General features: G+C 45.8%; 1 long non-coding RNA gene across 2 annotated transcripts in view; it reads left to right on the top strand.

Annotated features, from left to right (window-relative positions):
- The window catches only part of LOC141100740 (uncharacterized), a 122,830-nt gene extending 108,515 nt beyond the window's left edge, over positions 1-14,315 (top strand). Inside the window, exons 3-4 of one of the 2 annotated variants that reach the window (XR_012234756.1) lie at positions 10,413-10,486; positions 11,930-14,315. This is a non-coding gene — a long non-coding RNA (uncharacterized lncRNA). Of the gene's footprint in view, positions 1-7,252; positions 8,091-10,412; positions 10,487-11,929 lie in introns of those variants that run through there. The other variant, XR_012234757.1, reaches the window with a different exon arrangement.
- Positions 14,316-14,714: the final 399 nt, after the last annotated feature.

The raw sequence follows: 14,714 nt of genomic DNA, 5'->3' as shown, positions 1-14,714 counted from the left end.
GGAAGCCTTATAAGGCAGCCTAATAACCAACAGAGCTGATGCACAAAAATAGAGCCTCCCCTGTCACTGCACAATAAAGTGTTGTGTTGTAAGTGGAAATCGCTAACAGCAGAAGCAGTTTTTTTGGTTCTTCTTCCCTGCCTAACGCTATCCAGGAGGGTTGGCGCATACTGGAACAGATGCGCGCAGAACTATCTGAACTCACGTCCACTCAGGTACAACAAGTGGAAGCGTTACTGGGGTGATACCAGTCCGTGTTTGTGAATCATGAGGATGACTTTGGCTGCACTATGGCGATTAATCACAAAATACCAACGGGGGTACAGCACCCATTCGAGAACATTATCAGCAAATCCCCCCTCAGTTGTATCAGGAAGTAAGAGAGATACTCGGACAGATGCTACAGGTGGGCGTCATCAGGGAGAGCCAAAGTCCGTGGACAGCCACCATGTTAAGGCTGGAGGAACGCACCAAATATTAAAAGATGGTAATAAGGTGCGTTCGCAGCCCGGGGTCCACCGTGTAGGGGTGGTAGGTAAAGTGCTGCTCAGTAATGGTGGACGCTATATGGCGGTATAATAGAAAAACACACGCGAGTTAGCGTCACCCGGTGTGTACAGGGGTGGACTCTGTTACTTCACAGAGCCGCACTACCGCAGAACATAAATGCCAGAGCCTGTTTAAAGCTCACAGAGTTCGGCAAGGGAGCGCACAGAATGCGGTCACAGAGCTCTGCCATAAGGACACGGGGTCAGAATCCCTCTAGACCTTCTAGGCGCGTGGCGTCGCACCTGTGGATGCCACTATAGACGCTGACTATGGTGGAGTGTTTAGCACGTGCACCGTGGCGTGCAGAGCCAGCGGTGGACACTGATGCCAGTCTCAGACTCTGCCTCTACCTACACCTAAGACTGGGCGCTTAACAGGCTAGGCTGCACAACACATGCGTACCAAGGGTAGGGGTTTCTTAATGAGTCGTTCACCAGAGACATTCATACATGCATTCAACACTCACTCCTCATAGTCTGGTAATGCAGTCTATACTAGCGCATGGCCGAGCAGCCATGCAAACCTTTTATAGCAGCGTCCTTCCAGGACCTTCCTGACCTTTCTGATGGTCCAATCTGAGCTGGAGAAGGACCTGAGCATTTAACCTCCAATCTCCAATGAGAGATCGTCCCACTGGCAGGCTCAGTGGACCGAAAGGAGGACTTAGTCCCTGGAGTAGCTCACTGCTGACCAGCATGCGTTGCTATAGCTGGACCAGAGGTGGCAGCAGCAACCAAACCCACAGAGCTGGTCTGAGCAGAGCGCCGGGATCGACAAGTCTGCTGAGCAGCCTCCTCTGGGGCCGGAGAGGAATGGAAGACTGCCGAATGCAAGGCTCAGGATTCCTGCTGTGCAGCGAAAGGAACCCGACGCCTAACATAACCCCCCTCCTAGGGCCCCCTCCTCTATGAGCCTCGCTATGCTCAAATGCTGCAATGAGAAGTGGAGCGCAGATGTTCTCCACTGGCTCCCAGGTCCGAGCCTCTGGACCATGACCCTTCCAGTCCACCAAATAAAAATTTTTACCACACACCACCCTGCATCCCATGATGGCGTTAACCTCAAACTCGTCTAAGGACAGGTCAGATGTCCCGACAGATGACTCAGAGAACGGGGACATGAGGACAGGCTTAAGGAGGGACACGTGGAAGGTGTCAGAGATAGCCAAATGTGGTAGAAGGGCCAGATGGTAGACCACAGGGTTGATCTGCTCAAGGACCTTGAAGGGGCCAATGTAGCGAGGTGCGAATTTTGTGGACTTGACCCGCAGCCTGATATTGCGGGCAGAGAGCCACACCAAGTCGCCAGGAGCAAAGGTCAGAGCGGGGCACTGGTGCAAGGCCCTCGTTCTCTCCTTGTAGGCCCGGATAGCATCCTGAGAGCAATCCCAAATGTCACGTGCCTCCACCGCCCAGTCTGCCACCCTGGAATCGGTGAACGACATGGGCATGGGCACAGGGACGCGCAGATGCTGGCCGTAATTTAGGAGGAATGGGGACTGGCCGGTAGAGTCGGCCACAGCGTTGTTCAAAGCCAACTCCGCCCACGGCAGCAAGGATGCCCAGTCATCCTGCCTGGCCGAGACAAAATGTCGTAGATATGTGACCAGGGTCTGGTTGACTCTCTCTACCAACTCGTTCGTCTCAGGATGATAGGTCAGGGATAGATTTAGCTCAATGCTGAGCAGGCTACAGAGCTCTCTCCAGAACCGAGAAGCAAACTGGGGACCCCGGTCGCTGACAATCTTGTCTGGCATGCCGTGTAGGTGGAAAATGTGCTTAATAAACGCTGCTAGGACCCCGTGCAGAAGGAAACCGGGAGAGAGGTACCAGGTCCACCATCTTGGAGAAGTGGTCGGTGACAACCCAAATGACCATGCTGCCACTGGACTTGGGTAGCCCCAACACAAAGTCCATACCGACCATCTACCAGGGCCTGTCTGCTACCGGCAGGGGATAAAGCAGCCCAGCGGGCTGCTGCTGAGAGGACCTATTCTGGGCGCAAGAGACACACGCCTGAATATAGTCCCTGACATCACGGGCCATATGCGGCCACCAGTATGTCCTCGCCAGAAGCTCAGACGTCCGTTTTGTCCCAAAATGTCCACCCACCCTAGACGAATGAGCCCAAGAGGGGACCTCCGGTCACAGGCGGGCAGGGACAAATGTCTTACTCGGAGGTACTGACTCAAGGGCGACCGGAGCTACAGTTCTCAGGCTCTCGGATGGGACAATCAACTGAGGCTCCTCCTCCTCTTCCTCCGATGACACCATGGAGCGGGAGAGAGCATTGGCCCAGATGTTCTCCCCGGAGAGAAAATGGAGGGTGAAGTGGAACCGGGAGAAGAACAAGGACCATCTGGCCTGGCGAGAATCTAGCCGCTGGGCTGTTTGCAAATACACCAAGTTCTTGTGGTCTGTGAACACCTGAAAAGGGTAGCAAGCCCCTTCCAGGAGGTGTCTCCACTCTGAGAAGGCCAACTTCATCGCTAGCAACTCCCTGTCCCCCGATGGAATAATTCCTCTCTGCCGGTGTGAAGGTCTTGGAGAAAAAGAAGCATGGGTGCTTCCAACCTTGCGTGTCCTTCTGAAACAGGACCGCTCCAGCACCAACGGAAGAGGCATCCACTTCCAGAATGAAGGGTTTATCTACATCGGGGTGATGTAGAATGGGAGCACTAGTGAAATGGGACTTAATGGAGGAGAAGGCCTTGGAGACAGGTTCCGACCACAACTTTGGATTTGCACCCTTCTGGGTGAGGGCAACCAAGGGGGCTACCAACGTCGAGAAGTGGGGGAAGAATTGTCGGTAATAATTTATGAACCCCATAAAGCGCTGCACCGCTTTGAGAGAATGGGGCTCCTGCCAATTCATCACTGCCTGTAGCTTGACAGGATCCATGGCCAATCCCTGGGCAGAGATGATATAGCCCAGGAAAGGCAAGGACTCCTGCTCAAACACACACTTCTCCAATTTGGCATAGAGGGAGTTTGCCCGTAGGAGATTGAAAACTTTGCAAACATCTCTCCGGTGAGAGTCAATATCTGGAGAGTAGATGAGGATAACATCCAGATAGACTACAACTGAGGTGGTGAGCATACCCCGAAAGATGTCGTTTATAAAGTCTTGGAAGACAGCTGGAGCGTTACAGAGCCCGAAGGGCATCACCAGGTATTCATAGTGCCCTTCCCTGGTGTTAAAATCTGTCTTCCATTCGTCCCCCTCACGGATGCGAATCAGGTTGTAAGCTCTCCGCAGATCAAGCTTAGTAAACACTCTCGTTCCCCGTAGCCTATCGAACAGTTCCGATAGCAGGGGCAGAGGATTCTTATTCTTAACAGTGATGGCGTTAAGACCCCTGATGCAGGGACGTAATTCTCCATTCTTCTTCAGGACGAAGAAGAATCCCGCCCCCGCTGGTGACACCGACTTCCTAATGAATCTTCTTGCCAGATTCTCCCTGATATACTGAGACATGGCCTCTGTCTCCGGGAGAGACAGGGGATATACTCGACATCGGGGAGGCTCAGCACCAGGCAAGAGGTCAATAGGACAGTCATAGGGGCGGTGAGGCGGAAGGGTCTTCGCCGCCTTCTACGTCTGCATACTGTTGACAGCATTTGGGGAGAGAGGAAAGATCTGCAGGGACTTCAGTGGAGGCAACCTGAACGCACTCCCTCTGACATCTACCCTCACAGGATTTACTCCACCCGAGAATTCTCCCTGAGGACCACTCTATATGGAGAGAGTGATGACGCAACCAGGAGATCCCTAAGAGGACCTTGTCGATACCCTCGGGCATGACAAGGAGAGATAGCGTCTCCTGATGGGAAGGAGACAGCGAGAGTATCAGCGGGGTGGTCAGGTGGGTGATTTGAGAGGGTAGTGTCGCTCCATTCACCACTCTGGTTACTGGCTGAGGTAGTAAAACCAGAGGAATTTCGTGCCATTGGGAGAAGGCGGGCGACATGAAATTGCCCTCTGCCCCGGAATCTACGCAAACCTCCACTATCAGAGTGGAAGAGCCAAACTCAAGCGTGCCCTCAAAGGACAGCTTGGAGGAAAATGTTGCAGTATCTAGTAGGCCTCCTCCAACAGCCACTAGACGTGAGCGTTTTCCTTGCCGCTGGGGGCACCTGTTGGCAGGGTGACCAGACTGCCGGCAAGTGTGACAGACCACGGGTGGTCGCGTGGACCGGGGCTTGGATCCCGCGCAAGAATTCCCCATGGCCATTTGGGTCTCGGACGCCCGATCGGGAGGTTCTGGAGGTTTAGTAAAACTAGGTGCCAACCTAAACCTCTGCCTACACTGGGACCGCTCCAACCTTTGCTCTAAAAAACGAAGGTCTATGCAGGTGGAGATGGTGATAAGCTCCTCCAGAGTGGCAGGAATCTCCATGATGGCCAGGGCGTCCTTTACATGGCCAGCCAGACCTCTCCAGAACACCAGAATGAGAGTCTTATCTGACCACTCCAGTTCTGAAGCCAGCGTCCGGAACTGGATGGCATAATGGCTGACCAGAGACGAGCCCTGTGATAACACCAGCAGCTGGAGCACGGTATCATGGGTAACATAGTAACATACTGTAGTAACATAGTTAGAAAGGCCGAAAAAAGACATTAGTCCATCCAGTTCAGCCTATAAGATTCTGTCAGAATAAATCCCCAGATCTACGTCCTTCTAAAGAACAACAACTGTAAGATACAATATTGTTATGCTCCAGGAAGACATCCAGGCCTCTCTTGAACCCTTCGACTGAGTTCGCCATCACCACCTCCTCAGGCAGGGAATTCCAGATTCTCACTGCCCTAACAGTAAAGAATTCTCTTCTATGTTGGTGGAAAAACCTTTTCTCCTCCAGATGCAGAGAATGCCCCCTTGTGTCCGTCACCTTCCTTGGTATAAACAGATCCTCGGAGAGATATTTGTATTGTCCCTTTTTATACTTATACATGGTTATTGGATCTCCCCTCAGTCGTCTTTTTTCTAGACTAAATAATCCTAATTTTGCTACTCTCTCTGGGTATTGTAGTTCCCCCATCCCCTTTATTAATTTTGTTGCCCTCCTTTGTACCCGCTCTAGTTCCATTATATCCTTCCTGAGCACCGGTGCCCAAAACTGTACACAGTACTCCATGTGCGGTCTAACCAGAGATTTGTACAGAGGCGGTATAATGCTCTCATCATGTGAATCCAGACCTCTTTCAATGCACCCCATGATCCTGTTTGCCTTGGCAGCCGATGCCTGGCACTGGCTGCTCCAGGTAAGTTTATCATTAACTAGGATCCCCAAGTCCTTCTCCATGTCAGATTTACCCAGTGGTTTACCGTTCATTGTGTAATGGTGATATTGATTCCTTATTCCCATGTGTATAACCTTACATTTATCATTGTTAAACTGCATCTGCCACCTTTCGGCCCAACTTCCCAACTTATCCAGATCCATCTGTAGCAGAATACTATCTTCTCTTGTATTGACTGCTTTACATAGTTTTGTATCATCTGCAAATATCGATATTTTACTGTGCAAACCTTCTACCAGATCGTTAATAAATATGTTGAAGAGAATAGGTCCCAACACCGACCCCTGCGGTACCCCACTGGTCACAGCGATCCAGTTAGAGAATATACCATTTATAACCACCGTCTGCTTTCTATCACTAAGCCAGTTACTTACCCATTTACACACATTTTCCCCCAGACCCAGCATTCTCATTTTGTGTACCAACCTCTTGTGTGGCACGCTATCAAACGCTTTGGAAAAATCAAGATATACCACATTCAATGACTCACCTTGGTCCAGTATATAGCTTACCTCTTCATAAAAACTGATTAGATTGGTTTGACAGGAGCGATTCCTCATAAACCCATGCTGATATGGCGTTAAACAGTTATTCTCATTGAGATAATCCAGAATAACATCCCTCTGAAACCCTTCAAATATTTTACCAACATTAGAGGTTAGACTTACTGGCCTATAATTTCCAGGTTCACTTTTAGAGCCCTTTTTGAATATTGGTACCACATTTGCTATGTGCCAGTCCTGTGGAACAGACCCCGTCGCTATAGAGTTTCTAAATATAAGAAATAATGGTTTGTCTATTACATTACTTAGTTCTCTTAGTACTCGTGGGTGTATGCCATCTGGACCCAGAGATTTATCTATTTAATCTTACTTAGCCGGTTTTGCACCTCTTCTTGGGTTAGATTGGTGACCCTTAATATAGGGTTTTCTTTGTCTCTCGGCATTTCACCTAGCATTTCATTTTCCACCGTGAATACCGTGAAGAAGAAGGTGTTTAATATATTAGCTTTTTCCTCATCATCTACAACCATACTTTCCTCACAATTTTTTAATGGGCCTGCACTTTCACTTTTGATTCTTTTACTACTGATATAGTTGAAGAACAGCTTTGGATTAGTTTTACTCTCCTTAGCAATGTGCTTTTCAGTTTCCTTTTTGGCAGCTTTAATTATTTTTTTAGATAAAGAATTTTCCTCCTTATAGTTTTTTAGAGCTTCAACGGTGCCATCCTGCTTTAGTAGTTTAAATGCTTTCTTTTTACTGTTAATTGCCCCTCTTACTTTTTTCTTTAGTCACATTGGGTTTTTCCTATTTCTTGTCCTTTTATTCCCACAAGGTATAAACCACTTACAGTGCCTATTAAGGATGGTCATAAACATTTCCCATTTATTTTCTAGGTGACTCGCGGTCCCAAAAAGACTTGCTTCAGAGTGCCCAAGAACCGCGAGGCACTCTGCACCACATGATCACCACGCTCCCACAGCGGTGTGGCCAACTCCAGAGCCCTGCCCGACAAGAGGGAAATAACAAATCCCACTTTAGCCCGCTCGGAGGGGAATCGTGCAGCCAGCAGCTCCAGCTGTATGGTACACTGGCTCACGAAACCCTACAAGAAGCACTATCGCCCGAGAACTTCTCGGGCAATGGGAGGCGGGACAAAGTCAGGGCAGGGATGGCAGGGGACACACAGGAGACAGCCTCTGTGGCTGCCTGAACAGCGACTGCAGTAACATCCACAGGTGAGGCTGAGCGCTCAAGAGCCGCCAGCCTACCCTCCAGCTGCTGGATGTACCGCTGCAGTCGTTGTCCGTCCGCCATTACTAGCCAGACCCTGGCGCTAGTATAATGTTAGGGCTGGCGGAACGCACCAAATATTAAAAGATGGTAATAAGGTGCGTTCGCAGAGGAATCAGCGAAAGAGACTGTTTCTACGTACCAACGTACTCAAGCCCAGGGAGCCCAGATACATTGGCATGGTCGGGAGATAGTGCTTTTCGTACCTCCACAACAGAGCCAAAGACTTTGTCCACAAACTACGACGCCGGCGGGAGATATTCCAGCCACACCCCAACAAGAACTGCAAGCGATAAGTTATCTTTTTTTTGTACACCTTTTCTTCCAAATACTGTGGTTTTTGTGTAAATCCTGTTGTGGCGCTCAGTGTTCCCATGTTTTAACACTGTTGATTTCGTCTCCCTGCACAGAGTATTCATTATATGACCATAACCTGTTGAAGTAAATCCTTTTAACTCCTTCTCTGCCTCCGACTCTTTAGTGCATCCAACGAACCTCATTTCCAGCGCCCTCCTACAATGCCTCTTTTTTTATCCATAATATCGCCAAACATTATGCACCATCATAGACAGTCTTCCTGCAGACATACCCCAGTATAGATAGAAATCCCACACTCTGCCAAGACTAGATTGCACTGAAGACACAGTATGTAACCCTAAGGTAAGTTAATACATTTTTATTTTTGTAACAATTGCAATTTCAAAGGGTGAACCTGCATCCTGCTCCATGTAGGAGGGGGTTCCCCAACATCAGCACCTAATTCAACTGGATGTGTGTCCAAGGACATGGAAATGGAAACGGATTGCGCTGTAGAGACCTGCTGGCTCCCTGCACTGCAATACACGCAATCAGAGGATGACAGCTGATGTCAGCATGCCCATGGTATTGATGTCATGCGCCATGTCAGGCAAGCTGAAGTCAGCTGCCAGCTATAGAAGAGGATGCCACACATCATGGGAGTGAAGGAAGATAAAAAGATCATTTTATTTTATTTTTCAATGTTTTGTTGAAGAACTGGGAACATTGTACATGAAGGGGACTCAAGATGGGGGACAACATACTAGGAAGGGGTTGAGGATGGGGACATTATATCAGGAATGGGCTGAGAATGGGGGACATTATACCAGGAAGGGGCTCAGGATAGAGTACATTATACAAAGGAAGGACTGAGAAAATTATACTAGGGAGGGGTCAGGATAGGAGACACTATTATTGGAAGGGGAACTTTATTCCAGGAAGAGACTCAGGAAACTAGGAAGAGGCTTAGGATGAAGTACATTATACCAGGAAGGAACCAAGGATAAGGGGTCATTATACTAGGAAGGGCCCTTGATGGGTGACATCATTATATGGGGGGTGAACACATATCTTTATAAGACCTAGAGCGCCACAAGGACCTATACTTCTGACCAACATGCAGGTGGTGGCCCATGTCCAAATTTGCACTGGGGCTCATTGGACTCTAGTTATGCCACTACACCTATCCTCTCTCATGTCTCTCATGCGACTTGGTCCCTCGTGGCTTTTAAAGTATATTTTTCTACAAAACGCCGCAGTGTCAAACATACCTGGCTGAAATCATGTAGCCAGTTTCTGATACATTATGCCTGTGGACAGCTGACAGATTCCCTTTAATAGAGGTTTAGTAGGAGTCACTGATGAAGTGTGAAAAAGGAGGGGGGATATAACTGGTGAATGATGAGAAAAATGAGGATGGAATAACAATCAATGAAGCCTAATACATGCTGTCTGTGGATTGGTGCATGTATCAGCCGTAAGGTTTCCTTTTAAAATCATTGAGCCCTGCCATAGCCGATTTGCTGATTATTGATTTGCTTGATCAGTCCGGAATTTAATTTATCTGTTCCATGTACTGTTTGGTGTTCACCATAAATATTTTTAACAAAGAAAATCCAATGACAATCCTTTTGCTTCAATCTGTCTCACAAATTACTTGAAAAAAAACATCAGTTTGTGTCCCACAGAAATGACTATGCATGTGAACGCCACCCGAATATTGAACCACTTCTGCTTTTACAATCCTCCAGGTTTCATAGCTGAATGTAAATAAATTAATATAAAGTATTTACAGAATCAGACTGTGTTCACACTACAATTTAGAAAAGGGATGTGCAACCTGCAGCCCGTGATGCCAATTTTAGCAGCCCCTGACCATCTAGTCATAGACATGAATTTTTCATGTCAGAGTGGAGTGGCACGCAGTGTTAGAACAGGGATGAGTAAGTACTAATGGTGTATCCATTCCTGGAACCCCCATATAAAAGCAGAATAGGGTCTCCTGACCCCTATGTTGTATTGTAGATAGGTTGACCATACACGTGTGTGACTATCTACATTGTAGTTTTATGGAAACAGTGAAACATGCACCTGTTTTAACAACTCATAAAAAAGGCAACCGAGAAAGCAGCATACATAATATCTTCTCTTTTCAAGTTTGGATAGTTGAGGAGTAGATCGTTCTCCTGGTAGGTGGGAGAGCTGGAAATGCAAGGGGCTTTTTATCAGATATTTCAAAATGTTACAAATGTCTTAATAGTATATAGCTTTAAGTTATATTACAGCCCTTGTGATTGGTTCAGTCCGATAATATGGTCTTCAGACCCAAAAAGGCTGGGCACCTCTGATATAGGAGTTCTCTCGTGCTTCACTTTCAATAGTAAGAACTGTACAGATTTCAGCAGGTCTGCTATTGCTTTTGACTGCTTTTTCTATCTACTTTCTCATATGTTTTATACAATTCAGTCTAATGGCAGAAGGCTCCAAGAAATTCTAATGAAATCTATTGCTCTCTAATTCCATTGTATCCACAACATATGGTAAGTTCCCATCTATCAATTTTTTTTTTTAATTCTTCAGATAAATAACAGATTTTTGGTATTTTTGTGTGTTGTGGGGAAATTGTAGGAAATTCCCACTAGCCACCTGTTTTGTATCATAAAGGGGAAGTCCGAAGAATTAGTGCACTACAGTGGAAGGGGCCGTTTCTGTTATACAAAAACACTGCTTTGTAATTAGCTTTTACTCATCTATGTACATGTAAGAGATATCAAGCTCTGATGAGGTGCTGCTGCATGAGCTACATTGGGCAGTGGATGGAATGAATTTGCAGAGATGATTGATCTATGAATTTGTATAAAGTGTTAACGTAACATGCATTTTAGGTTTGTTGGCCTACTGTTTTCTCAAGAAGAATAGTGTCCTCATTAGCATATTTTGATCTCTGCAAATACCCATATTTATTTCCTAATATAAAATATTCATAGGTTTTATCTGACCCAACTACATCCTTCATTAGCAACTTTATTTTATTAAGTACTAATACCTAGCTTTGCCAAGCTGCTCAGCTGCACAGAACTCGTTATGTAATGATGCAACAATATTCACATATGGTAATGCAAATATCAACATGAGCAAAGTCCAAGAGTATAAGGTTCAACTCAAAACACTCAAATCCACAAGTGTGAACATGGACACATCAATGTCCAGTGCACAACCAAAGAACCAAAACAACAATTAAGTTTGTTAAAAAGTCATATTTATTAATATATTTTAAAATAAATGAACCAATTTCATATACAAGAATATATAATTGTGAGGCACCTTATATATATAATTGTATATGAAATTGGTTCATTTATTTTAAAATATATTAATAAATATGACTTTTTAACGAACTTAATTGTTTTGGTTCTTTGGTTGTGCACTGGACATTGATGTGTCCATGTTCATACTTGTGGATTTGAACATATGGTAATGAGTATAGTTATTTGGTTGTAGATATAGCAAAGGTTACCTTGACCAGGAGCGGACATGCATGGGAAAAGTACCCCTATGCAAGAATAGTATATGAGCCCTTTTCAGTTTCATAGCTCATCATAATACATAATTCTACCTGCTTTGGAGCTGGAAGTGGGCCCCTTTACCTTCGGGAACTGTATGCGGCTGCAGACTTTGCGCCAGTGGTATGCCCACCCCTGAACTTGACCCCTAGTGCACCCTCTTGATGAATTGTCACAGAAGGTTATCTCGGATTAATTGAACTTGACACTGGTCAATTGCTTGTCAAATGTTAAGTTAGGTGCTGAATTACACATTTCATTCAGTGAGATCAGACTCAAGTTAACCTTTGCAAACAGTGAATTTGGTATATCAGAACTGTGTACAGATCTTAGAGTGCTGCTGTATTATTTTTGTTTGTATAGTATGTAGTCACAGCTTCTACCTGTTCACACTTGCTTTATTTTGCTTTGTATGTACAGGTCAGGTTTTTGTTACAGAAGGTTAGCGCTACTAAGACGATTACATTAATTTGACATCGGTCAATTGCTCATCATTTCCCTGATGGCAAACTGGATGAACATTGTGGAGGTTGGGGCTGAGTCACATCCTGGAAAGTGCATGTGCTCCCAAAGCCAAGAATTGCTGGCCCTCCTTCTATCAGGGTTTCCTCCACCTCCTACAGAAGTTTCTGAACCGCCTATTTTTCCTTCTCATTCTCCATATCCGATGTGGTATCTGAGATCATGTCATCCTCATCAGCTGGAAGCTCCGCAGCACTGCCTCAGTGAAGCTGCAACAGACTCTGCTGAAGCTAATGTGTCTAGGAGACAAACCACACACCGTGGTATAGTTACTTAAAGAAATAACAGACCAGACAGATCTGTGTTTTTTGATGCTGAACCTCCAACCACATATGGTCTTGTGTGATAATGGCCATAACCTAGTGGCGGCTGTGAAGCTTGGCAAGCTCACACACATACCAAGTTTGGCATATGTACTCAACTTGGTAGTTCAACGGTTTCTGAAAACCTACCCAGATTTGCCAGAACTTCTGGTCAAAGTACACCACGTCAGCGCCCATTTCCTCAAGTCGGCTACTACAGCTGACGCTGCTGTGACAGTGCTGCAGCAGCGCATACAAGTGCCAGCTCACTGACTGGTGAGCAACATCACCACACTCTGAAACTCCACGCTGCACATGCTGCTAAAGCTTTGTGAGCAGAAGAGGCCAGTGGTTGAGTACCAACTCCAACACGCCTGTCGGTACTCTGGTCAGCCTCTGCACATAACTGAAGAGTGGGCATGGATGTCTGAGATTTGCTTTGTTCTTCAAGACTTTGAAGATTCCAAAAAGATGGTGAGCAGCGGTGACACTATAGCCAGCGCAACTATCTGTGCCTACGTAAACTGTCGCTGCTCACGATTACCTCAGGCCCAAGACTGTCCCTACATCCAGACAAAACTTTGGATATGTCCTCATACTGTGGGGAGACTTGAACTGACAGAACCTTCTCGCCTCTGCTGCATCTACTTTTCTTAGAATCTGTTAACACTGTAATTTACAGCCTTGTTTCCTCTCACAGCTGACTAGACTTCCCACAGAACACTCCTACAACCTGGAAAAACACTTTTCTTATAAAACACCTGTAACCCCTCCCAAAATATGGGCAAATCCCAACACTATTAACTACATAATGCACTGTGCAGTAGAAGCTGTATTCCTATACCTAATGTGGGTCCCATAGTAGACAGATCTCCCGCATTCCCAGGGAGGGCCTTAAGACAAGGCCTAGAGGAGAACCGAACACAACACTGGCCATAGGATTAAAATCAAACCTATTATCACACACAAGAACATATTACAACAGTAAACCACATAATACAACCCCCTTGTTGGCACAGCATCTTCATCTACTCTACCACCCCTCTATGGTGATTTTATCAAACCTCTTAAAATGTAGAGCCATATAAGTAGAACAAAGCCGAAAGGAGCATTTACACAGGAGCATTTTGGAAGTTTTCTCACATAAGCAGTGCTATTGCATATGACAGCAGTGGGGGTGTCTCAATGGACTTGTCTTCTTTAAACCTTAAAATGAAAAGCTATGCTGATCAATTGTAGCCTTCAGGTGGCATTGGTTTATGTCTCGTAACCCCCCACCACCACTGGGGACATTAATTGGTGAGTGAAAGAATGGCACTAGTCCAGGTAATAAGTATACAGTGTTTCTTTTATACTACAGAGGAAAGCTATTAAAGGCAGTCATTAGATTCATGCTGCCTGAACCACGGGTAGAATGAATTAGAGTTTGGATGTACGATAGCAGTCAAGTATGTTTCTCTGAAAAGCCGCTAGGGACTGTAAGGAGAAGCGTAATTATTCAGGCGTGGCCCCCAGTTGGCTGCCCTTCTCCCTACTACAGTTGATTGACAGGTTTCTCACAATATACACCAGTCATTTGTCTCAGGCGGGGAGAAGTCGGCCAAGGGCTGCATCAGACTAGTCTCATCTTTCATTTCGGTCCCCGGCTGGTGCTCGAGAGTTTCTGAAAAAAAAAACCTACCTGGCTGCAAATGCACAACCTTCATGTAATTCACATTGCCTGTGATTTCAGAAGCAAGAATCTAATCACAGAATCACAGGTTCTTTTTAATAAAGTGTAGTTCAATAGTGGACATTAAAAACAAACCATGATCTTACTTTTCACATTTAGTGTGTGCTATGTATCAACCATATAGCCAGGAAAGATCAAGCTGTATTTGATAAGATACAGTACATGGATTCTGGAACCAAGTTTTTATTCTTACAGCTGTAACAGTTTCCATTGTTTCCATGACTTGTTAATCTATGTTCTAAAAACCTGTTTCTGAGACTTAGCATGCATTAAATTACTTTTTCCTTTTTAGTCTATAAACGCGATGGCAGAGTACACTTCAATCGAAGGAAAGGTGTTATTATTGTACAGGATGGTTGCGAAATGAGTGGATGTTTTTATTTCCTACACTGCCACACCCTGGTACATCCCTGGCCTCACCCTGTACAGGTATTCTTTGTGATCTCTGACTCTCTACAAATTGCATCAAGCTTTAAAAGTGTTGCCATGGACACCTACATACAAACCATATACATATATATTACCTCCTTAGCCTTATTATGGCTAAGGAGGTAGATCCCGTGCATGTAATAAAATCCATACCAATCACTGTCTTCTTCCATTCCCATTACTTTGCTAATCTTCTTCCTCACAACAGGACCGCAGTTGT

This window comes from Dendrobates tinctorius, unplaced genomic scaffold (genome assembly GCF_039654945.1).
Source record: "Dendrobates tinctorius isolate UK_male_01 unplaced genomic scaffold, ASM3965494v1 ptg000107l, whole genome shotgun sequence".
NCBI lineage: Eukaryota > Metazoa > Chordata > Amphibia > Anura > Dendrobatidae > Dendrobates > Dendrobates tinctorius.
Note: the sequence above shows the minus strand (reverse complement) of the source record. Positions and strands in the feature narration are given on the sequence as shown.